Source organism: Equus caballus, chromosome 27, assembly GCF_041296265.1.
Source record: "Equus caballus isolate H_3958 breed thoroughbred chromosome 27, TB-T2T, whole genome shotgun sequence".
NCBI lineage: Eukaryota > Metazoa > Chordata > Mammalia > Perissodactyla > Equidae > Equus > Equus caballus.
Genome location: NC_091710.1, coordinates 53,097,644 through 53,123,738, shown reverse-complemented (window position 1 = coordinate 53,123,738; position 26,095 = coordinate 53,097,644). Strand labels below are relative to the sequence as shown.

Here is a 26,095-nt window from a genome sequence, read left to right as displayed (position 1 = left end):
AAATTTCTCTAGCACTCATGCAACCCATAATAATAGAACAGGAACATGATCACCACAATAAATACTCCCTTTTGGAAAGGGGAAGGATGTAAGATACAAAGATCACTGGTCCAAGCAGTTGTAAAATATCACAGGGAAGACATCGAAAGGGGTGAAGAGTGTTCTCAGGTTATGCCTGATTCTTACCTTGAGAGGACTAGGGTCTCCACATGGAGAGAGTTCTTAACTTTTTCCATTACTGCCCTCGGCCACATTTGAAGTAGACGAAGAATGCGCTCTCCTCCGACCTGCACAGGTCTTCCAGCTGGCTTCCTGCCAATGGAACATTGGAAGCCTAAGGTTTGTTTTGCATACCGAAGAGTTACAAACTCTTTTTAAGAATAGAATTTTGGTTTCTGTAGCAATACAAATCAAATGTCTTAAGAAAAATCTTATTTATATCACTAAAATCAATTTTTACTGTAGAGTTTTTTAGTCTGACTCACTGCTTTCATTTTCTTTTGTTTGTGCAAATACCTTAGAATGTAAATACCATTAAATATGGATACTTGCCCTAAAGTGGGTAGAAATTTATTCCCTTGCCCTTATTTCAGAGAAAAAGTGAAATAAACACGAGAGATAAACCAGAAACAATTTTTGCAAAAGAAAATGAAGATGCTAAATGCAGAACAGCTAATTGCTTGAAGAATTAATATGAAATATCAATCCAGTTTCAATAACAAGATTCATAAGTAGTCTATTTCAGAGGAGATGCTGCTAAAGATGTTCAAGAGCATAAACTTTCATGACTTTAAAAGGAATTGGCTCTGGCAGTATTTGAACTTTCACTTATAATGACAAACAAATATGGCCATGCTGAAGTGACAAAAATATACTTATTTGTATAATTGCTTAGAATATATCATTTTTGTGTGTAAAATGGATATGAAATTATAAATCTGTTGTCCTGTGAATGTAGATTATGCTAGCAAAATCACTTTGATAGGTGCTGAGCTTTCAGGACTCCACTTTATGAAATTATATAATGAAAATTGAGTAAACATTCCATTATAATATTAGGAGAATTAAAATTAATGTTTTTCATACCAATATTTTTCTATTAACAAAGAAACTACTTTTTTGGAAGAGAAAGACAAATGGGACAAAATTTCCCACCAGTTTTATATGTTTTGAATGCACTTCAGAAATAAATACTTGCCATGGTAGTTTAAAGAGTAAGTACACACATGTCCAGTTGTTTTCAGTATTACTCAAATATTAAATGTGAAACTGAATAAGACATCTCTTAGGTTTTATTCAAGTAACCTGCAATTTTAGTACAAATGAAAAATTGTGAATAGCATTCAGGTGAAAAGCACATATGCGCCTCAGAAACATAATTTTAAAGATGAAAACATCTGTCTAATTTAAAACTAAAGATACAATAAATGCAGTGTAAAAATCTGAATATTCAGCAGCTAATCTTAATCAAATATTGACTCTAAACATGTGATGTTAAAATGAGCAAATTTTTAAAAAGTATATCATCATATGTTAAAATTTTCTCTAGTAAAGCAAACTTTTAACTTGACATAATTGTAGATTTGTATGCAGTTGTTAGAAATAATAAAAAGAAATTCCATTTACTCTGTACCCAATGATAACATCTTATAAAACTATCGTACAATATCCCAAGCAGGATATTGACATTGATGCAGTCAAGGTACAGAACATTTCCATCACCACAAGAATCCCTCAGGGTGCCCTGTTCAAGCCACATACACTTTTCTCTCACTTCTGCTCTTACCTCTGGTAGCCACTAATATATTCTCTATTTCTGTAATTTTCTCATTTCTAAACTGTTACGTATTCTAAACAGTAGTTATATCACTCCCTGTAATGTATGTAACCTCCTGATATTGGCTGTTTCACTCAACCCGATTTTCTGGAGATTCTTCCAAGCTGTTGTGTGTCTCACTCTTCATCTTTTGCTATTGTCAAGGATTATTTCATGGCATGGATCTACAAGTTTGTTTAACCATTCATCTGTAGAAAGACATCTGGGTTGTTTCCAGTTTGGTCTATCATGAATAAAGCTGCTGTAAACATTCACAGATTTGCGTGTGTGTAGGAATATAAGTTGTAATATCTCTGGCATACATGTCCAAGAGTGTAATTGCTGGAGCATGGGGTAGTTGCATATCCAACTTTTTAAGAATCTGCCAACCTTTTCCAGAGTGGCTGTACCATATCACATTCCCACCAGGATGTGTGTGATTCAACTACCCTGCATGTTTGCCAACGTTTGAATGTTGTCACTATTTTTTATTTCAAACATTCTGATAAGTGTGTGATGATATCTTATTAAAGTTTTAATTTGTATTGTCCTTATGGCTAACGATGTGGAATATGATTTTATGTGCTTATTTATATTTTTTATATCCACTTCATTGAAGTGTCTCGATGTCTTTTGCCTATTTTCTAACTGGGTTGATGTTTTTTTTTTTGTTGAGTTTTAAAACTTATTTGTATATTCTACATACCGGTGCTTTACCAGATAGGTGGTTTGCAAATATTTTCTCCCTATCTTTAGCTTCTCTTTTCATCCGCTTAACAGGCTCTTTCTCAAAGCAAAAGTTTTAAAACATGATGTGGTTTCGTTTATCCATTGTTTTTCCTTTTATAGATTGTCGTTTTGGTGTTGAATCTAAGAACTTTTTGCCTAACTCTGGATCCTGAAGATTTTGTGTTTTTTTCCTGAAAGTCCTATATTTGTGACTTAAGTCTGTGATCCATTTTGAGTAAGTGTTCATGTGAAGTGTGACGTTTAGTTTGATGTTTACTCTTTGCCTGTGGATGTGCAATTGCTCCAGCACTATATTTTGAAAGGCTATCCTTTGATTGAATCGTCTTACTCCTGGATCAAAAGTCAGCTGGGCATATTTGTTTACGTGTATTTCTGAATTCTCCATTCTGTTCCACTGATTCATACTAAATTCTTTTTAAGAATTAAAAAACATCATGAAAAAAGTAGAATATTTATTAGCTAATTCCTTTTGCTAATTGTGATATGGAACAAAATGCTATCATAGTCCATTTCCTGTCTCCTTGGCAGAGTCAGCCTCTATTGCACATAAGTGAGGCCATGTAAATAAGTTATATCTATAGATTTTACATACAGAATGTGGATAGATTTTACATATATCCCTTCCATTCCTGGCTCCTAAAACCGACATGCATCTACCAGCTAAATACAGAATATTCAATGACCGTAAAAGAAAGTGAAGGCACAAGAGACAAGGATGCTGAGCTCCTGAACGACTGTGTGGAGTGGAGCCCCTTCCCTCAACTAACCTCCAATGTATGTGCACAATAAACTGTTACTGTGTTAAGATTTTGAGGAGTTGCTTGTAGTAGCAGTTAGCATATCCTGATTTTCCTGTTCCTTCACTCTTAATGCCCTAGGATTCCACCTCTCTGTAAAGCACTGCCACACACTCCAAGACATCACAGGTTTTACCCAACATCCAGGTTTAGTACTTATTAAGGATGGATAAAAACAAGAAGTCATAGCCAAGGACATTCTGTCTGCCTTCCCTCCCCCACAACTGTCAGCTGCAGCCTCCTGAGTCCACTTTATCAAGGTGGGATGCATCTTGGTTTCCAAGCGACAGACAAACCCTAACTATGCATATAACATGAGTTAGCCCAGGAGCTTCCCAAACAAGAAAGTCTGAATTAGTTCTAAAATGCCTGCTTCAGGCATTCCCAGAAGGGAGGAAGTGGTTATAAACTCCCTGATAACTATTCTCATCCTGATTCTTTTGGTTAAAATGGATCCTTTGTCATTCAGGTGAGTGCATTTTAGATTTTGTCCTAAAACTTAGGTAGATACATTGCATCCTTTATGTTTTCTCTTTAGATAGTTAATATTCATTTTTTGAAATTTCTGCACATGGAAAGCACTACTGTATAAAATATTTTACAATAATCTGTGAAAAAGAATGACTGATATTTTAATTGAAAAGAGCCGTAAAAACTTCTTGGAGGTTATTCTTATTCCATGCAGTATTTCCTTTGAAATTCTCTAACAAAAATGTCTAAAAATAGATTGAGAAGTTATATTTTAGATTATATTATAATTTGGCATATAATTAAAATACATCCAGCTACCCAGGGAGTAATTCCTGCTGTGAGAAACCCAGAAACTAGGTGAACGATTCCTACACATCAGGAAAATGAGAAATATCCACATCAAAACAGGTATAAAAGTCTGAGACACACTTTCACCATAAACTTCACCCCCAACATAGCACCACAGAATCAGAGGAAAAACCCAACTCCCAGCTTTTCTCTGAGGAGCAAAGGGTTTGGACCTCACATCTAGAACCCTAGTCAAATCTCTAACAAGAGACAAAGAATGTCATTATATGATGATAAAGGGGTTGATCTAACAAGAAAATATAACATTTATAAATATTTATAAACCCAATATCAGAGCACCTAATAGATAAAGCAAATGTTAACAGATATGAAGACAGAACCACAGAGCAACACAATAATACTAGAGGATTTCAATATCCCACTTTCTAAATGGATAGGCCATCCAGAGAGAATATCAAAAAGGAAACATTGGACTTGAAATATACTTTAGACCAAATGGACCTAATGGACATAAACAGAACATTCCATCCAACAGCAACAGAATATGCGCTCTTCTTAAGCACTCTTGGAACATTCTACAGAATGGATCACATGTTAGGCCACAAACAAGTTTTAATAATTTAAAAAAGATGATACCATACTAATTATCTTTTGTGACCATAGTTATGGGATACCATAAATCAATTCAAGAAGAATACTAAAAAATACAAATATGTGGAGTTTAAAACAACATGTTCCTGAACAAACAATGGGTCAAAGAAGAAATAAAGGGGAAATAGAAAAATATCCTGAGATAAATGAAATGGAAACACAATATATCAAAACTTATGGGATGCATTTGAAGGGATGGGTTACCTTTTCATTCTGCCTTTAGGTAGAAAAAAGAAATGTCCTTGTGAAAAATAATAGACTGTCTCAAGTTAGAAAATAGGAAACAGTTTCAGACTGGAAATATAAAATCCAGATCATACAGCACGAATATTAAATTTGTAGCCAGATTATGATTGTTATTCATAGAATATTTTTCACATAGAAAGCTAATATTATTAATAGCATATAAATAGTATTTTGAAACTATTAGGTTGCATCTAAGGAATGTATATATTTCGCCCACTAAATGTTGATTAAATATCCTATTTTTTCTTTTAATATAAACCTGTAAACTCTTGACATTCCTTCATTTTTTAAGCTTTATTGAGTCATAGTTGAAAAACAAAATAGCAAAATATTTAAAGTCTAACTGTCGTGGTTTGATATACATATTCAGTGTGAAAGGATTCCCACCATCAAGTTAATTAACACATCCATCACCTCACATATTTACCTTTTTAAAAATTGTAGTGAGAACACTTAAATTCTACTCTCTTAGCAAATTTCAAGTATACAACACAGTATTATCAACTAAGGTCATCACGCTATTCTCCATCATTGCATCTTCTGTAATTCATCATAATCATTGTCCAAAGGCTTACACTTGTTGATGTTTATAGAATACAAGTCCTTAAGGACAGAAAACAGATTTTACAACACAATATTTGCAGTCTTAGCAGGAATAGTGTGTGTATGAGTGTGTGTGTGTATGCATAGAGAGGTAGATAGATAGAGGAGAGAAGGAGCGAGATAAACTTTGATTAAATGACTGGATGAGTAGTTGGCTCTCAGTTAACACTGGATAAATTTATAATGTGAGGCAGGCTCCAGGAAGCCAACAGAGAAATAATAAAGAGCTTTGGAGGGTTCTGACCTGTATAGAAAACATGGTGTTTGACATGAGACACACAAGAACTATTGTCATGTGTCTCAGCAAACACAAGTGATCTGGGAACTCCTGTCTCCATGTGCCAGAGAGAAGGAAAGAATTCAGCATTGGTGAAAAGTTTCAATGACTGCTGCAAAAGAAAAATGCAATGACAAATATTCTTTATAAAACATTTCATTCTCAAATTTTGTTTTGTGACGTAGGGTAGGAATTGTACTTACATGTATCTCTATCAGTCAGTATTTATCAAACCAGGATCCTATATAATAATTTGAAATTTTGAATTTTTGTTAAATTATGTAATAACTTGAAATTTGTATTTTTGTTTAATCATAGTTTCAGTTTATCCCAATGATCACTGCTATGGACTGAATGTCTGTGTCCCGCCAAAATTCATATGTGCAATCTTTGATCCCCATTGCATTGGTATTTGGAGATGGGGCTTTTGAGAGTGATTAGGTCAGGAGAATGGAGCCCCCATAATGGGATTAGTGCCCTCATAAAAGCAGACAAGAGAGACTTGCTTGCTTCCTTTTCCCTTTTTCTCCATCACATGAAGAAACTGGGAACAGGATCCTTACCAGAACAGGACCTGGCTGGCATCCTGATCTCAGACTTCCAGACTTCAGAATTGGGAGATTTAAATGTTTGTTGTTTAAGCTGTACAGTCAATGGTGTCTGTTATGACAGCCTAAACTAAGACGATTATGGCATAACCAAGGACCGTCACATGATTTCAATTCCATGCTTGTTTTCCATTGATAATTTTATGGGGCCAAATGATCAGTTTCAAGTGAGGGTGTTTAACTTGTAAAGAATTGGGTGATGAGTTAGCTGCCAGTAAGTTGTCACATCACAACGTCAAGAGAACAACTCTGTGGCATATTTATAAACAATATTCTAAGGGATGGAGTAGAGTAGGATGGGTGAGTGTTAGGCCTGCTAAATCAAGTTTAATTAATTAAATTAAAAGTACAGCTATTAGAGATCCCATTCCTAGAAGTCACAGACCTGACAGGACAGCTGAGGTCCCTGAGGGCGGATATCACAGACTTGCAGAGAAGAGAGTAACAGGGACCACTATGCAAGCTTGACTTCTAAATTTTGACCCTCTGTTTTGTTTTGTTTTTTCTTGAATGATGTAAACCCAGAAGTACATTGAAAAATGTTTCTCTTTAAATTTCGTTAAGTATTACTGAAGATATTTTGATGTCCCGAGAAGCGTATTGTACTGGAATTCTATCTTTATAATCTGTGACTTTTGCTGATGTTTGAGACTTTTTTTCTCAGATTCAAAATTTTAGTATTCATCAGGTATCAACTAAGAATAACAGATTAGATGACTACCAGCTTTAAGCATAAACCCACATATACTGCCAAGAGTGGAATAGAGATTATGAATTCCATACTAAGTAGTATCTGGATTTAACCTAATCTGCAAACGTTATATCCTCTTGATTGTTTGCTTTGTAAACAGTCCTAAAATTTCAAACCTGGAAAGGCCTTGACTTGTCATTGATCTTATATCCCCTACTTTACACCAGTAAAATCCTAGGCTCAGTAAAGTTAAAGGATATGCTTAAAAGTAGATAGTTTGCTTGTGGAAGAATTAAGATCAGAATTTAAATCTCTTGGCTATCAATCTAAAGATGTTAAAAAACTCATTACATTGTGAACAGTATCATTTAAAAATATTAGCTTATTTTAATTCAAAATAATTTAAATAATTTAATTAAAATATATTAATGACTTTTTTCATATTGCCTCATTGGGTGATAATAGTACCTATTACGTAGTACCTATTTGATATGCTTGCTGAAGGGACTAAAGGAAATAATCTATTCCTGTGGCTTGTAGTAGTGGGGGTTTTCTTCACATGAAGAAATTAAATTGAACAAAACTTGGATGGACGGATGGATGGCATATATGAAACTGAAGTGGCCAAATAAATATTTTCCAAGCAGAAGAACAATGTGAGCAAAGGAAGTGAATAAAACTCATGATCAGGGCTGGCCCCGTGGTGGCCAAGTAGTTAAGTTTGTGTCCTCCGCTTTGGCAGCCCAGGGCTTCACCGGTTCGGATCCTGAAGGTGGACCCAGAACCGCTCATCATGCCGTGCTGAAGCTGTGTCCCACATAGAAGAACAAGAAGGGCCTACAACCAGATTATACAACTATGTACTGGGGGCTTTGGGGAGAAGGAGAAAAAAAAAGACACAATATTTTGTGATGAAAACCTCTAATGTGTGTCCCATATGTGTACAATTATGCCTCTCTCATAATATAGGATATTTCATTTATTTTGAATGTCTAAGTGCTATTTGCAAAAGTGATGCTAGTGTAATACCACCTAAATCAACACTGGCGTTTATTAAATTAAATGCTTATAGAAATCATCTGGTGGAATTTCTGGAAATAAACAAAATAGGAGGCAAAGAATTTAATACAAAGTTAGTAATAGGGGGTTATTGACTATACAATTGCAGTGATGGGTGTCTTAGTAAGTAAGTTAAAAAATAATGCTGTAATTGCTTAAATTGTGGATATCACAAACATATCCCTACATGATAAATATAAAATCGTATATAATTATAGGACATACCCACAACAGTTTATTTCCTTATGAATTATGATAAATTTTTCTGTATAACATCATGGTTTTAAACATAACTAGAAATAGTCTAGAATAGTTTCAGAAAGGATGAACCTGTATACAGTAAATGGCTAGCATCCTCTGTGTCTGACTAGCCTCATGGAACAACCTCTCCTTTACTTTCTTACATGCTCTTTCCCTAAGTTCTTCAATTGTTAACATTTTGCCATTGCTATCACATTGTACCAAGGGTACATAATGTCAACATGACTTACCAGAGTTGATGTTGAACTTCATCACCTGACGAAGGTAGAATTTGACAGGTTTTTCCACTGTAAAGTTACTTTTTTCCCCTCACTTTATATACGGTATCCTTTGGAAGGAAGTTACTATAAACAATTGGAATTTACGGAGTGGTGAGTTATGCTCCACGTCATTGAGGGCAGAAAATATACATAAATTATTTGCAATTATTCTGCATGAGAGAGTTGTCCCTTTTCCCACATTTACTTATTTAATCTTTGATTTATAAGAATCTGCACTCATATACATTGATTTTATACTTGAGGTTATAATCCAATATTACTTTTATTATTATTATGCTGAAATTACTCCAATATGTAGCACTTTCCCTTTGCTTCTTCCACTTAGTAATATGCATTTAAGCTTCCACGATGTCAGATGTTGGCCAAATAGCTCATTTCTTTTTATCACTAAATAATATTCCATTGTATGCTTATACTGCAGTTTGTTTAATTCTTATCCCATTGAAGAGCAACTTCCATTTTTCGGTGCCATTATAAATCATATGTTTCATTAATTTCATTCAAACTGTTTATTGATGATACTTAGAAAATTAATTGACTTTTGTGTATTTTATATCCTATAATCTTGCTGTACATACTTACTGGTCCCAGAATTTTTTGGTTGTTCTTGATTATTTGGGATTTTCTACATGGAAAAATTTATATCTGATTTTATTTGAGACTTCTCTCTCTTTCTTAGCAAGTCTAGCTAAAGTTTGTTAATTTTGTTTATATTTTCAAAAGTCAGCTCTTAGATTTGTTGATATTTTGTATTGTTCTTCTGGTCTCTATTTCATTCATTCCACTCTGATCTTTGTTATTTCCTTCCTTCTGCTAACTTTGGTTTTATTTTGTTGTTTTCTAGTTCTTTGAGGTGCAATGTTAGATGGTTTATTTGGGATCTTTTTTTTTCCTTTGTTTTTGGGGAGGAGATTTGCCCTGAGCTAAAGTCTGTTGCCAAACTTCCTCTTTTTGCTTGAGGAAGATAGTTGGTGAGCTAATATCTGTGCTAATCTTCTTCTATTTTGTATGTGGGACGCTATCTCAACATGGCTTGATAAGTGGTGTGCAGGTGTGTGCCCAGTATCCAAACCTGCAAACCCTGGGCTGTCCAAGCAGAGTGTGCCAACTTGACTACTATGCCACCAGACCAGCCTCTTTTTTTTCTTAATGCAGGCATTCATCACTATAAACTCCTCTCTTAGAACTGCTTTTGCTAGATCCCATAAATTTTGGTATGTTGTCCTTGATTTTTGTTTCAAGATTTGTGTGTGTGTGTGTGTGTGTGTGTGTGGAAGATTAGCCCGGAGCTAACATGTGTGCCAATCTTCCTCTACTTGATATGTGGAATGCCTCCACAGCATGGCTGATGAGTAGAGTAAGTCCACACCCAGGATCTGAATGTGCAAATCCCAGGACAACAAAGGGAGCACATGGAACTTTAACCACCCAGTCATGGTAATGGCACCTGTTTCAAGATATTTCTTGATTTCCCTTTTGATTTTTTTCCTTAGCCTATTAGTTGTTCAGGAGTATGCTGTTTAATTTCCACATTTTTTTTGGTGAGTTTTCCAGGTTTCTTCTATTACTGAGCTCTAGTTACAAACCACTGTGGTTGGAAAAGATACTTGATATGATTTCATTCTGCTTAAATTTGCTAAGACTTGTTTTGGGACCTAACGTATGATTTATCTGGCAAAGTGCTCCATGTGCACTTGAGAAGAATGTGTATTGCACTGGTGTTGCATGGAATGTTCTGTATATGTCTGCTAGGTCCATTTGGTCTAAAGAATAATTCAAGTCAAGTGATTTCTTATTGATTTTCTGTCTGGATGATCTATTCACTGTTTAAAGTAACATATTCAAGTCCCTTACTATTACTGTATTGTTGTCTATTTCTCACTTCATATCTGTTAATATTTATGTCATATATTTAGGTGTTCCAATGTTGAGTGCATAAATATTTCCAAATGTTATATCCTCGATGAATTCACCCCTTTATCATTATATAATGACCTTCTTTGTCTCTTACGGTTTTTGGCTTAAAGTCTATTTTATCTGATCTAAGTATAGCTACCCCTACTTTATTTTGGTTTCCATCTGCATGGAGTTTCTTTTTCCATCCTTTCACTCTGAGCCTCTGTGTGTCCTTAAAGCTGAAGTGACTCTATTGTAGGTAGCATGTATTTGGGTCTTTTTATAAAAGTCAATTTAGCCACTCTATCCTTTTTGATTAGAGAATTTAATCCATTTACATTTAAAATAATTATTGATAAGTAAGGACTTAGTTGTTTTCTGTCTCTTTGGTAGTTTCCTTGTTCTTTTCTTCCTTCTCTTACTGTCTTCCTTTATGAATTGATTATTTTCTGTAGTGGTGTGCTTTGATTCCTTCCTGTTTATTTTTTTCTGTATCTACTGTAGGTTTCTGCTCTGTGATTACCCTGAGGCTTGCATTATACATCTTATAGATATAATAGTCCAGTTTACACTGATAACTTAACTTTAATCACATACCAAAACTCTACCCTTTTACTCCCTTCCACATCTTTTATGTTTTGGATGTCACACTTTACCTCTTTTTATATTGTGTATCCATTAACAAATTATTGTTTCAAAATGTATTCTAATTTGTTTAATACTTTAACCTTTATCTTAGAGTTTAGTGGTTAACACATGACCATGTAACAGTACCAGAATATTGTGAATTTGACTCTATACTACCTTTATCAGTGTGTTGTATATTTTAATACGTTTTCATGTTACTAATTAATGTTCTTTCATTTCAGCTTGAATAACTCCTTTCATCATTTCTTGTATGGTAGATCTGATGATAATGAACTTACTCAGCTTTTGCTTATTTGTGAGTTTTTATTTTGTCTTCACTTCTGAAGAAAGCTTTTACAGATAAAGTATTCTTGGTTGGTGTTGTTTTTTCTTTCAGCACTTTGAGTATGTCATTCCATTCTCTTGTGGTCCCTAAGGTTTCTGCTGAGAAATCTGCTAATAGTTTTAAAGGGGTTCCCTTATATGAGAGATTTTTTTTCTCTTTTTGTTTTTAAAATTCTTTCTTTGTCTTTGAATTTAGACAGTTTCATTATAATGTGTCTTGAAGAATGTCATTTTGGATTGAAATTTTGGAATGTCATATTAGTTTTATGAATGTGGATGTCCAAATCTTTCCTTCGATTTGGGAAGTTGTCAATCATTAATTCCTTAAACAAATTCTCTGGCCCCTTCTCCTTCTCTTCTTCTAGGAATGCAATAATTCCTAGATTGCTTTTATTAATGGTTATCTCATAGTTTATGTATACTTTCTTCACTCTTTTTTATTCTTTTTCCTTTGCTTTTCTTTGACTAGGTAATTTCAAAGAATGCCTTTTACTTCACAGATTCTGTCTTCTACTTGATCCATTCTGCTGCTGATGGTCTCTATAGCATTATTCATTTCATTCCTTATATTCTTCTTCTCCAAAATTTTTGTTTGTTTCTTTCTTATGATTTCTATCTCTCTCTTAAACTTCTCATTTAGTTTCTGCATTGTTTTCCTGATTTTGTTCAGTCATCTTTCTGAGTTTTCTTGCAGCTCACTGAGCATCCTTAAAACAGCTCTTTTGAATTCTTTATTGGATATATTACAGATCTCCATGTCTTTGGAGTCAGTTACTGAAAAATTATTATGTCTCTTTGGTGGTGCCATGTTTCTTTGCTTTTTCATGGTCCTCAAAGGCTTGCAATGCCGTCTTCACATTTGAAGTAGTGTTCACCTCCTCCAGTATTTACTGACTAACTTTGGGGTATACCTTTTATAAGTCTTCCTAGTGATTCTGAGGCTTTCTCAGGCCTTTTCTGTAGATATGCATGCTCCACACTTCTTGCTCCCTCTTGTGGCAGAGTCCATAAGTTTTCATGCCTTCTCTCAAGCCAGCCAAGGCAATCTGGGTGCTGACAGCCTCCCTTTCGCTTTCCCTTAGGCAGTGTTGTATGTTTAAGTATGTAATTTCTCCCAGGCCCTCAGAGTGGGGCCAGCTTTCTGAGTGTGCTCACTAGTTGTCTGTAAGTTTTCACTCCATCAGAAGCATACACAGTGAGTCAGCCACAGGGAGTGGAGAGTGTGTGAGTGAGGCACCCAGAGTGCCAGGGGCGCTGTGGGCCATCTGAGAAGATTTGCAAGTGAGGCATCCCCAGTGGCTTGGGGGCAGGCTTTCTGATGGAGTCCACGACGTGGTTGGCATCATCCACAATGTTTTAAGCCTTCCGAAAGCCCTATCCTACCTCTCCCAGCTGTTCCCTATGTACCTCCACCCCATCATGCAGCACAGCTCAGTATTCTCCATGGGGCCAGAAAGAATTAGGTCTCTGTGGCAGTGTCCTATGAGGCTAAGGAAGCTGAGTAGTCATTAATGTGATCTCACTTTCCCCCTGGGGAGAAATCACAAAGTAAAAAGGCCTCTTTTGATACTGAGCTGTATTACTTTGGGAAAAGGGTGACACAAGTAAAGTGAAACTGTCTCGCTAATCCTATTCGATGCATGTAGGTCAGAATTTTTCGCTCCAGTGGTGGGCTGGAACTTCTTCACTGCACTCCTGGACTTCCACAGAGGCTCTCTCATCTATGGGGGATTGCCTAAATCAGTGTTCCATTACAATTGCACAGGTGGACACGACTCCATCCGGGTGCCTTGGATGTATGGTGCTTGTGACTGAACCAAAACTAAACTGGACCGTAGCCAAGTCCTTAGGGGTACAGAGCTGCTTCCAGGTCTGTGCCCGAGATCACGGTTGGTGAGTTTGCCACTTAGGGAAGAGCCTGCCTTCTCAAAATGATTGTCCTTGGTGTTGGACTGCACTAAGCTCTTACAATCTCCTACCTGAATATGAAAGCTCTTACAATGGCACTTTAGTTTGTGGATGCACATCACATTATTGTTGTGGAAGAGAGGATACATGCAAGGGATATCTTATTGGGCCACCTAGCTGACATCACTCTCTCTATAATTTTTTAAGGGTATTTTTTTACAGCCCAGAATGTGGACTATCTTGGTGAATGTCCCACGTGAGTTATGTGAGAAGAAGATGAATTTTGTAATTATTCTGTTTTAGGACACATTCTATACATGTATTAGATCTACTTGATTGACAGTGCTGTTTAGGTCAACTATCTCTTTACAGATTTTCTACCTGCTTCATCTATCAGTTACAGAATTATAGATGTTGAAAATCTCCAACTATGATAGTGAATTTACCTATTTCTCCTTTCAGTTCTATCAGCTTTTGCCTCACATAATTTGATGTTTTGGTTTTAGGAGCATGCACATTTAAATTGTTATATCTTCTTGGAAAATGTACCCTTTTGTCATTATGTAATGCCTATCTTCATTTCTGATAATATTCCTTGTTCTGAAGTCTCTTTCCCCAAAATTAATATATCTATTCCATCTTTCTTTTGATTTTTGTTAGCATGGCTTATCCTTTACTCCTAATCTATCCTTGTCTTTGTATTTAAAGCACATTTCTTGTACATGACATGTTTTTTGATCTTGTTATTTTTATCAACTCACAATCTCTGTCTAATTAGCGTATTTGAAATTATTAGATTTAAAGTGGATATTAGTTATAGTTGAATTAATATCTGCCATGTTTGCAACTGTTTTTTATTTGTTCTTTGTTCCTTTTTCAATACTTTTGTGACTTCTCTGGTATTAACTGAATTTTTCATATAAATATAGTCTCACATTTCTTAGCATATCAATTACATTTGCTTGAAAAACATTTAGTAGTGTTTGCCTTAGTGCTTCTAGTACACATTAATAAACAATTTAAGTCTCCTTACAAATGACATCATACTGCTAAACATGCAGTGCAGGTCGCTTATAAGAATATCCCGAATTCCCTTCTCTCATCCCTTAGGACACTGCTGTTATTCTTTTCACTTACCCATATGCAATAATCACCCAACACATTGTCACTACTATTATTTTAAACAAATACATTTTCAATTAATTAAGAATAAAAAAAACTCGTGCATATAAGGGCACACTCAACCTAGTGAAAGGCAACCTATAGAATGGGAGAAAATATTTGCAAATTATATATCTGATATAGGCTTAATATCCAGAATATATAAAGATCTCCTACAATTCAACAACAAAAACCCCATTAAAAAGTGGCCAAAGGACTTGAATAGATATTTCTCTAAAGAAGATATATGGATGTCCAACAGTCACATGAAAAGATGCTCAACATCACTAGTCACTAGGGAAATGTAAATCAAAACCACAGTGAGATAACACCTCACAGTCATTAAAATGGGTATTAACAAAAATAAAATAAGAAGTGTCAATGAGAATGCTCAAAAGTGGAACCCTTGTGCACAGTTGATAGGAATGAAAAACTGTACAGCCACTATGAAAAAGAGTATGGCTATTCCTCAAAAAATTTAAAAAAAATTATCATATGATCCAGGAATCCTACTTTTGGGTGTATATCTAAAATTGAAAACAACTTCTTAAAGAGATATTTGTACACTCTGTGCTCATAGCAGCATTATCCACAATAGCCAAAAGGTGGAAGCAACTCAAGTGTCCATCTTTGGATGAATGGATAACAAAAGTGTGGTATAATACATATACACTGGAATATTATTCAGTCTTAAAAAGAAAAGAAATTCTGACACATGCTAAAATATGGATAAACCTTGAAGACATAACACTAATTGAAATAGCCAGTCACAAAAAGACAAATACAATATGACTCTGCTTATATGGGGTACCTAGAATATTCAAATTCATAAAGACAGAAAGTAGAATAGTGAGGGGAGGGGGGATAGGGAGTACTTTTTCATGAATATAGAGTTTCAGTTTTTCAAGATAAAAAGAGTTCTGGAGATGGGTTACACAGCAATGTGAATGTACTTAGTGTTACCGAACTGTGCATTTAAAAATGATTAAAACGGTAAACTTTATAAGTATTTTACCACGACTGAAAAATGTAAATTAAAAAGATTAAGAAAAATAAAACATTTGATTCTACCTTCAATTTTTTCTTTCTGGTGCTCTTCCTTTCTTTCTGTTGATCTGAGATTCTGATCTATATAATTTTTCTGGTCTGTGAATAAGTACTATTTCTTTCCTGCAGATCAGGTTTGTCTGTCTAAAAAACTCTTTATTTTTCTGAAATTATTTTCACTGCATATAGAATTCTAGCTTGTTATTGCTGTTATTTCCTTCCACATTTTAAATGTTTTAGTCCACTCTGTTCTTGCTTGTTGGTTTCCGATGACGGTCTGCTATTATTTCTATCCTTGTTCCTCTATAGATAAAGCACATTTTTTTCATAAAAGTCTGGCTTCTTTAAAGTTTTTGTTTCTGTCTTTTCACAAAGATATGCAAACTGAACATGACGTACCTAGGAGTAGGTTTCTTTTATTTTTCTTGCTGTGTGTTTTTTTGAGGTTCCTGAATCTGTAGTTTTGTGTCTTTCATTAATTTGTAAAATTCCCGCTCATGATTACTTCATATGTTTTTCTGTTCCATGCCTCTTACTTCCCCTTCTGGTATTCCAGTTATGTGTATGTTCTTCTTTGACATTGTATTGCTTTTCTTGGATGTTCTGATCTGTTTTCTTTTGATTCTTTATTTTTTTTAGGTATAAGTGTGAGAAGTTTTCTTGACATGTCATCAAGCTCATTGATTTTGACCTTGGCTGTGTGTCCAGTCAACTGACTAGCCCATCAAGGTTCTTCTTCACGTATGTCATAGTGTTTTTGATTTCTAGCATTTCCTTTTGATTCTTTCTTATAGTGTCCATCTCTGTGTTTTCTTAAATCCACTTGTTCTTTCATATAGTCTAATTTTTATTCCCATTAGAACTCTTAACATATTAATCATAGTTATTTTAAATATCCTGCCTGACAATTCCAACATCTGTGTCACATCTGAGTCTGTTTTTAATGTCACTGTCTCTTCAAATTCTTTCTTTTTTCTTTTATTTCAGTATGCCTTGTAATTTATTGTGGAAAGCTGAACTTGATGTATCAGTTGATAGGAACTGATATGAAAAGACCTATTGCATGAGGCTTTATGTTATTCTGGTTAGGGTATGGGATTTGTTTAATCTTTGCTGTAGTTATAGGTACCAGAAACACCAAATTCCTGCAGTGCCCTTGTTTTTATCCACATTGTTTAATCCAACATTTTGAGGTCCCTGAAACACTTTCTCAGAGAGAGTCTGTGTCTTTCAGCTCTTTCAATTGCAATCCACTGTCATTATTCCGGGTCTCTTTTGGTGTGGTGGCAACATGGCTGGAGGGGAAGAGTTCTATAATCTTATACTTAAGTCTACATCTTATAATGTGTCTATGCCGCTCGGCTGTGGCCTTCAATAAGTGTTTTTCCAGTGTCATAGCTCTTCCCTCAGCCATCTTTGGTGAACATGGGAGGCTAGATGGGGGTGGAGTGGAAGCAATGTCTTTTCTCCAGCTGGGACAGGCTTCATTAAGTCTCTTTCTCTAAACACTAAGTCTTTTTTTTATGAAGAATGCTCATGGAGTTTCACAATAGTTACGCTTTCTCTCCTCCCTTCAGTGCCAATTGGAAATTTCTCTTGACTCTTCACTGTGGAAACCTAGGAGGGTTCCTAGAGGTAAAATCTACAGAAGTATAGGGCATCACCCAAGACCAGGGCCCCAGGAGTTTCCTCCCCACTCAGAAATTCAGAAATTCTTCAAATTCACTAATTATATGTTCCTATCAGTTTGTGGCTCCAACAGCTTCCACTCTAGGTAAGCAGATCTCAGCTCTAACACTCTGGATTCACCTGTGTCTCAGGGTGGTGGTTTACCCTGCAACCTCAAGTTCTCTGATGCGACCAGGAGAGATCATCAATTTTCAGTTTGCTCAGCATTTCCTTTTTGTAAGAATGCAAATGACAGTTTCCCAGCTTTTTACATGTTAGAGTTGAAACCAAACGAATAAAGGAATCCTGTGGGTGCATATATGTAAAAAGATACCCAGAAAGCAAATATTGCAATTCAGCGGTGGCTTCTGATACTGGATTAGAGAAACAATTCCAGCCAAATTTCACTGCCTGATTACCATTAATTTACTCACAATTTGAAGAAACAGCCATTAGCTTAGGAGTATCAGACTAGCAGCAGTAGGCCAAGTAGCAGTCATTGCCAACCTCTTTCAGTGCCAAGATTTAGAATGCCTGCCTGGATACAGTAGCATGAGATTGTTGGCCATGTTTTGGCCACTGCCATCTGTCTTGCTTCCCATATAAATTCTCTCTCCTGCTGACTGATATATATGGCTTTCTCTAGAAGGCCAGTATATGAATATCTGGAAATCATTCACAAGCAAGAGCTTTCTCTGTCATTTATGTCTGCCTGGGTTGTTGACACGACTTGCTCATATATTGATTTGTAAAGCAACTTTCAGTGTAATTCCCATGTGAAACATTTGAGGTATTGGATTATTTACTGCTTCCTGCTGCAGCCAAGGCTCATACATTCCATGATTCCAAGCCATGTAATCAAAACTGGGTTTAACAGAGCATGCACAGTATTTTAGTATCACTGCCCATATGAAACTGTGGGAAAAAAACCTAAATATATCACATTCACTAGCACAATACTATAATTGTGTATGTCAGTGTATGTTTGTCTGATCTCCCCTCCTTTTTGGCAGTTTTCCAGTGGCTCCAATGCAAAAATAGAAATATATGCATATTAGCCTATGCTAGAGTAAGTTTCCTGGGAATGGAGGAGAATGGGTATTCATGGTGATTCACCATCATTGCCAAAGATTTTGTTGGAAATAAGCCCAGAAGTTTCTATTTATTTACATTCTATTCAACACTTTGTCCTGTACAAAGTGAAATTAATAAAAATTCTGTAACTAACTTTACGCATGATTCATTTATCTTTTAAAGAACTGAAGAGTCACTCTCTGCGTGTTCCATAAAGAAGCCATATGTTCATCCAACGCTGCCTTAAATTCATGTACTGATTTAATGTAAAATACCTTTGAGAAATGTGTCTCCCAGTGAATATTCTCCTTATGTTACTGACACAAAATTCATTAAAATTCACCATGAAAGCATGGGGAAGGGAAATCTTACTGAATTTCTAGAATACGAATGTCTCTCTCTCTCTCATCCTTCTCTTCCTATCCATTTTCAATTCTTGGTGCATAGAAATGAAGGATGAGATAGAGGGAGGGAGAGGGGAGGAAGGAAAGGGTGTGTGTGTGTTTAGTCTTAACAAAACATCATGCTAAAAAGTAAAACCTTATATCCACTATAGCTTAATACTCTATTCTTCCCTCAAAGTAGTTCTCATCATACTCTGTTCTACTTTAACAAGAAAACTTAAAAAATTAGAAATATTTTAGGGAGAACTACAGCTATATCTAAGTTCGAACCAAATGCTAACATCATATTGATTTAAATAAATGATGATTTTTACTCAAAAAACCACACAGCCTACATTTAAAAAGCTAAGTCAACCTTGAACATCATAGTGAAAATGACAAAACACTTAACTGCACAAAAGTTAGGAATAAGGGGATCATGAAATCAAAACAGCAACCTTATTTATTTCATTTCCTTGCAAATTATCTTATCAATATCAGTGGATTTAGAATACGCACCTAAATTTTCAAGGATATTTCTTACCAACAATGTGAGAAGAATCTTAACATGGTATTTATTCAGGAAGAAAGTAGGAAGTAATGCAACAAAATGAAAAGCAGCCTGAGTTTGGAATCTGACACCTTGATTGCACATTTAGTCCTTGCTTACTGCTTCTTTGAGACCTTAGTAATACTGAAGCTTACCTTCCATACCTGCAAAATGGGAAGAATAATGGTATATTATTCTCCTAGTCATTGTGAAGATTTAGTCATTCTCGGGATATAGTTTACATGTGTCTTTGAACACATCTGGCTAGCGGTAGATGTAGAGAAACTATTTGTAAGCAGAAAGATAAGAATCTCCCTAGAGACAGATACACTTAGATGGAACGGAGTCTCACTGAAAAATTATACCTTTGATAGCTTTTATCTTAAGAAGGGAGCCCTTTGTTTTGCCTCCATCATTTCACTCTCCTAACGTTTGAAATTGAATTTAGACTGCGGATGGTGTGAATACGATGTTAAGAACCTAACTTTGAATTCTTTGTGGTATAGTACCCAGGTAGAGTTCCAAATCAGGACTCAAATACACTTTAATCTAAAACCCAAACTTGAGGCTCCAGCTATAATGGACTTAACTTATCGCAAACAACTACAGACCCCTGATGACCTATATAAAACAAAGGGCTTTATAAAGCTGATTGGCCAGGATTCAGCCCAAGTAGAAACGTGAGCTCCATATTCACTGCAGCTCTCAACATAGGGGAATTTCAAAGGGAGAGAGCAGAGAGTCACAAAGAAAGAACCCCCAGAATATGTGTCAAGTTTACTCCTATGTTTCTGGTTGAATCGTAAGCTAGACATGAGCATAGAGGGTCAGAGATTCCAGTAGCTGCACAGTGAATGGGAAATGTCGGAGTTCAGGCTTTGGCAAAGTGAAATATTCTTAGAGTAAACCACAGGTTTTCATTTAAGTCCCAAGAAAGATCATATAGTGGGCATAAGTGCCATACTCTGAACACCTAGAGTCACTTTTGAGAGGTTCTTGTCTTGTTAGGGGAGAGATAAAATTTAAATTAGGCTATACATCAAATAAAAATGTTCTAACATTTTACAAGTATGTTTAGCTAAAAAGATAATACTGGTGTAGTAAAGGGTCTGATTCCAGTTTTAATGTCTGACTGCTGATATGTGTCAAGTCCCACCACCTCCCTTCTGCTCCTGCCCTGCCTGCCCATAGCTCAGTGAGCTGAGGAGAAAGCCCAGGTGTCTCTTCCTCTGGCAGCAGGAAATTCAGACCACGCAAGCTGCAGCTGGGGTATGGAAACCCTCATCCTAGTCCCACCCCTTAACCACCATAAAACTCCAAGCGAGCCCCCTTTCTCTGCTCTCTTAAGCCATTTCAGACCATTTTAGGAGCTCACTGTGCTCTCAAAAGGAAGCCTCAATAAGTGAATAATAAACATCTTGGCACCTGTGTAGTCATCAGCTTTTACATCCAGATCAAGTTCTGGGAATGGGGTTCATTATGTTAGTGTGGAGTGACTACAACAGCTAGAAAAATAGATTTCATGTTAATATTGATAATGCAATATTTGATTAAACAAACACAAGGAGAAATAAGTCAATAAAGATTGTTACCAGTCTATTTTCTGTTACTATAAATTGTAGTAAAACTTATCAATTGTACACCCTAAATGTGTGTAGTTTAATGTATATCAACCAGACCCGAGTAAAGCTGTTAAAAAGCTTATCAGACCAGATAACAAACAAAGTCCAAGTACATAGTATTTACAAGATATACTTTTAAATATATATCATAGAAAAATTTAAAGTAAAAGGATCTAAGGATACATTGTGTATCCTGTAGTCAGAAAGATACATTTGATGTGGCTATATTAGTATCAGTGAGAAAAATATTTAATGCAAAAAGTATTAATGAAAAATCATTCATAATGATGAATGGCTCAAATAAACAGATACACATAACAATTATAAGTATGGACCTCTAATAACACAACTTCAAAATATAAAAAAAATGGAAAGAAATTAAAGAAGAAATAGACAACCTCAGGATTACATTTGGAATTTTTAACATACATCTCTCAGTCACCAATAGAAAAAGTAGACAGAAAATCATCAATACTATAGAATATTTAAACATGAATATTAGCTGACTTGAATTAATTGACATATATAAAGGGCTATATCCAATGACTGCAGCATACAAATTTTTTCATGTGTAGGTAAAACATTTACCAAAATTGATCATATATCTGACAACAAAGCTAGGATCCATATATTTTAATAATTTAAATAATTCAGTGTTGTTTTTAACTTCTGTAGAATTAAATTAAAAGTCAAGAATAAAAAGATAACTAGAAAATCAATAGATGATTACAACATCACCAAATGATAATGAGCATATGACATACACCCAAGCAATGGCTTAGAAGAAAATTTATAGCTTTAAGTGCATATTCTAGTAAAGAAAATAAAAAGACTTAAAAATAAAGGACCTGGGCTTCCAGCTAAAGAGTCAGAAAAATAACGGCAAATTAATTCCACAGAGAAAAGGTGGATAAAAATAACACAAATAAAAAAAGAACTAAAGAAAATAGACAATAGACAGAGAAACAAAACCCAATGCAAGGAGAAGTTTATTCTTTGAAAATATTAATAATATTCATAAACCACTAGCATAAGTAATCAAGAAAAATAAAGGAAAAACAATGACTAAAAATAGCAGGGTTGACATAGGGGGTTCCAGTATAGCTCCTATGGACATTTGGATGATAATGGGGGTTATTTTAAGAACTTTATGAAAACAAATTTGAAAATTTTCGTGAAATTGACAGATCTTTTGAAAAATATAACATAAAAAGTGACACGAACAAATATAAAACATGAATGACCTATGTCTTTTAAAAAATTGAATCCTTAATCAATAACCTTTTCATAGAGAAAATTCCAGTCTCAAATGTTTTTGAAGTGAATTTTCAAAAATTTATGAGACAGATAATACCAATCTTGCATGAAAATTGCAGAGGATAGTAAAAAAAGAGGATATTTTCAAACACATTTTACAAGACCGGCAGAAGCTTTATACCACAACTTACAAGGACATTTCAGTTAAGGAAAATTAGCAACCAATATCTCTCATGAATGTGGATACAAGAATACCAGGAAAAATACTAGCAAAGGAATCCAGTTACACACATAACAATGGAAAAAAAAGTTTCAAGCAATGGAATTCATTCCAAAAATAGAGACGATTTAATATATTTGAAAACAAATGAATATAATTCATCACCTTATCAGAAGGAAGGATAAAGTGATCATTTCAATAGATACAAAATACACTTTATAAATTTTTAAAAATATTTCTTGATTGAATTCTCAGCAAGTCAGGAATATAAGGGCACGTCCTCCATCTAATAAAGAACATGCTATAAAATGTACAGATAACATCATATCCCATGATGAAGCTTGGGAAGCTTTTCCTTACGGGTGAGTGTAAAACATGCATGAGCACTGTCACCATTTCAATCCAACATTGTACAGAAGTCCCTAGCTAATGTAATCATGTAGGTGAACTTAATGGGGTTCCTGGAAACAGAGTAGTACAAAAATCTCTAATTGTGTTTCTATATACTAGCAAGGTAGAGGGAATGAATTACAAAACACAATTTACAATCGTATTTAGAAAAGCAACAAATATCTAGGAATAAATGAACTAAAGCATGCTCAAGACTAAAACACCGTAAACTGCGAAATGTTCTTGAGAGGAAGTAAAGAACATAAACCAATGGAAAGAGCATGTAGTTTTCATGGATCAGGAAATTTGCTATATGTCAATTCTCGAAAATTTACATATAGATTCAATACAACAGCATTCAAATTACAACAGGGATTTGAATAAGTTAACATTCATATTCTCCAATTCATACAGAAATACAAAGATGCAAGAACAGCCATGGATATCAACTTGAAAGCTAGAGGTCTTACACTACCAGATAAGAAGATAATACTACTTTCCGGAAAGAGTCAGAATTTAAGAATAGCTGGTATTGACAAATAGATGTAGGGCTAGAATAGAGGGTCTCCAGAAAAACTTCTCACAAAATTTAACACGATTTTATAAAGGCATAATTTCATGCCAGTTCAGAAAGTATGATTTTTTTCAATTAATGGTTTTGGATCACTTAGGTAATTATTTAGAAAATTAACAAAATTTAACTTGAGATGGATCATAGGTCTGAAAGTAACAGCTAAAATTTTACAGCTCCTAAAAGAATATGTAGGAAAATAGCTTCATGATTAAGACAGAGAGATTTAGTAAATGGAACTCAAAAAGCACTTAGCATAAAAGAAAAATTAGACAATTTGACTTTAAAAATAAAAACTTTCACTCATAAAAATACCATAAAGTAAGTGAAAAGTCTGGCTTCAGATGGGATAATATATTTGTAACATATATTATTTATGTTTAAAAGAGTCATATCCATCAAAATGCAGAACTGTTTCAAATCAATAACAAAAAGAGAGAGAAACCAATTAAAAATGGGCAAAACATTTCAATAAATGCTTTACAAAGGAGAATCTCAAAATATCCATTAACATATGAAAAGTTGTTAAACATCATTATTCTTCAGACAAATGGAAATTAAAAATAACAATGAGATACCAATTAATCCTACCATAATACCTGAAATTCAGAAGACTGGCAGGATAAAGGATGTAGAACAATGAAAACTCTCATACATTTCTGATGTGAGATCAGCAGTCAAAAGCATTTGGAAAAACATGAGGAGTGCCTTCTAAAGTTAAACATTAGCATAACCTACAGACTAGCAATTCCACTCCTGCATATACAATTCCTAACAAAAAGGTTGATTATATCCACTAAAATACAAGATGTACAGAGTAGAAGAATGTTTATACCAGCTTTGTTTGTAATAGCCCCAAACTGCAAATAATCCAACCATCAATCAATGGTAGAAGGGCGAATTGTGGCATATTCATACGATGGAATAGCAGAGTAATATACTGAAGCATAGAACAACAGGACTGCATCTTACAGGCATACTAATGAATACAATAAGACAGAAAATATACAGTGCATACTATATGCTTTCACTTCTATGGGGTCCCAGAACTGAAAAAACTAATCTGTGGTAATAGAAGTAAGAGCAACACTCCCATCTGGAATATATTCAGAGAGGATAGGGGCATGACAGAGCTTTCTTGGGTGCTGGAATCATCTCGTTTATGATCTGAGTGGTAATCACAAGTGTATACCTAGATAAAAATGACTGAGCTGTACATTTAAGATAAGAGCATTGTAAATTATAGTCCAACTTAAAACATTGAAATTTTCAAAACACTTACTAGTGTGCAAATTGAACAACCTATTTAAACTCCCTTGGTCTTGACTCTTTCATGTGCAAAATGTGATAAGTAACTGAAATATGAGGTTATTATAAATATTAAATGAGATAACATAAAGTAATAGGACACGGTTCAACATGGAGGAAATTAAGTTTGCATTCCCAAATGAACCTAGCCTTTGATTTTTTCCACTCCATTTATTTCCACTTTGTCAGTTACATTGACGTTTTAACTCTATCTAAAAGTCCATATAATACGTTTCATAAACATCATATGTAACACAAAGCATGTATTTCTTCATTAATAAAAATAAAATGAAACATTTCCATTTGAGGGTAGAATTGCTTTAATATCAGAAAAGGAACACAAAAATGTCAAGTGATAGGGAAACTTTTTCAAAGAAAAGGATAGCAGGATTGTTAAAATTAAACATGCTTTTACATTTTGTTCTCAACTGGGGGAAATTTTTTCCCTCAAGGGAGATTGGGCAAAGTCTGGAGATATTTTCACTCATCACAAGGCAGGTTTGCAACTAGCATCAGAGTCTGTAGAGGCAAGGGAGGCTGGTAAACATCTTATGACGCAAAGGACGGACCTCAACAGCAAAGAAGTATCAGGCCAAAACGTCAACAGTGCTGAGGTTGAGAGTATCCTAAACCCCAGGTTAGGATAATGAATATCTGCTATTACCACCTGGGAAGTTCTGGAGGAAATAACAGTCTCACGTTTTCCCAAGTAGGGGTCATAGACCATAGATTTTGAAAATCCACATAAGTTTGCGCCAAAAATCTTTACTCAAAATTATAAAATCCAAAACCTTCAGAAAACAGAATTGATATCATTATGAATTTAATTGACTTGTTCTGCTCCAAGGCTAGTCATTGCCTTTGTTTTCCCAATGTAATGTGAGCATGTCTGCCTTTCATTGTAGAAATAATAATGTATGTGATGAAAGAGTGTTGGCCCTTTCTCCCTCTGACTAATTTCACTTAGCATAATACCCTCAAGGACCATCCATATTGTCGCAAATGGCCAGATTTCATCATTTCTTATGGCTGAGTAGTATTGCATTGTGTATAAATACAACATCTTCTAAAGTCAAATGCTGTATGATCTCACTCATAAGTAGAAGATAAAAACAGCGACAAACACATAGCAATGGAGATTGGATTGGTGGTTACCATAGGGGAAGGGAAAGGGGGAGGGCAAAAGGGGTGATTAGGCTCACATGTGAGGGGATGGACTATAATTAGTTTTTGGGTGGTGAACATGAT

The 26,095-nt window shown here is 34.9% G+C and overlaps 1 long non-coding RNA gene across 1 annotated transcript in view; it reads right to left on the bottom strand.

Annotated features, from left to right (window-relative positions):
* LOC138921034 (uncharacterized) overlaps window positions 1-26,095 on the bottom strand; it is a 264,373-nt gene that overhangs the window by 1,794 nt on the left and 236,484 nt on the right. Inside the window, exon 4 of the long non-coding RNA XR_011433197.1 lies at window positions 187-312. This is a non-coding gene — a long non-coding RNA (uncharacterized lncRNA). The remainder of the gene's footprint in view (window positions 1-186; window positions 313-26,095) is intronic.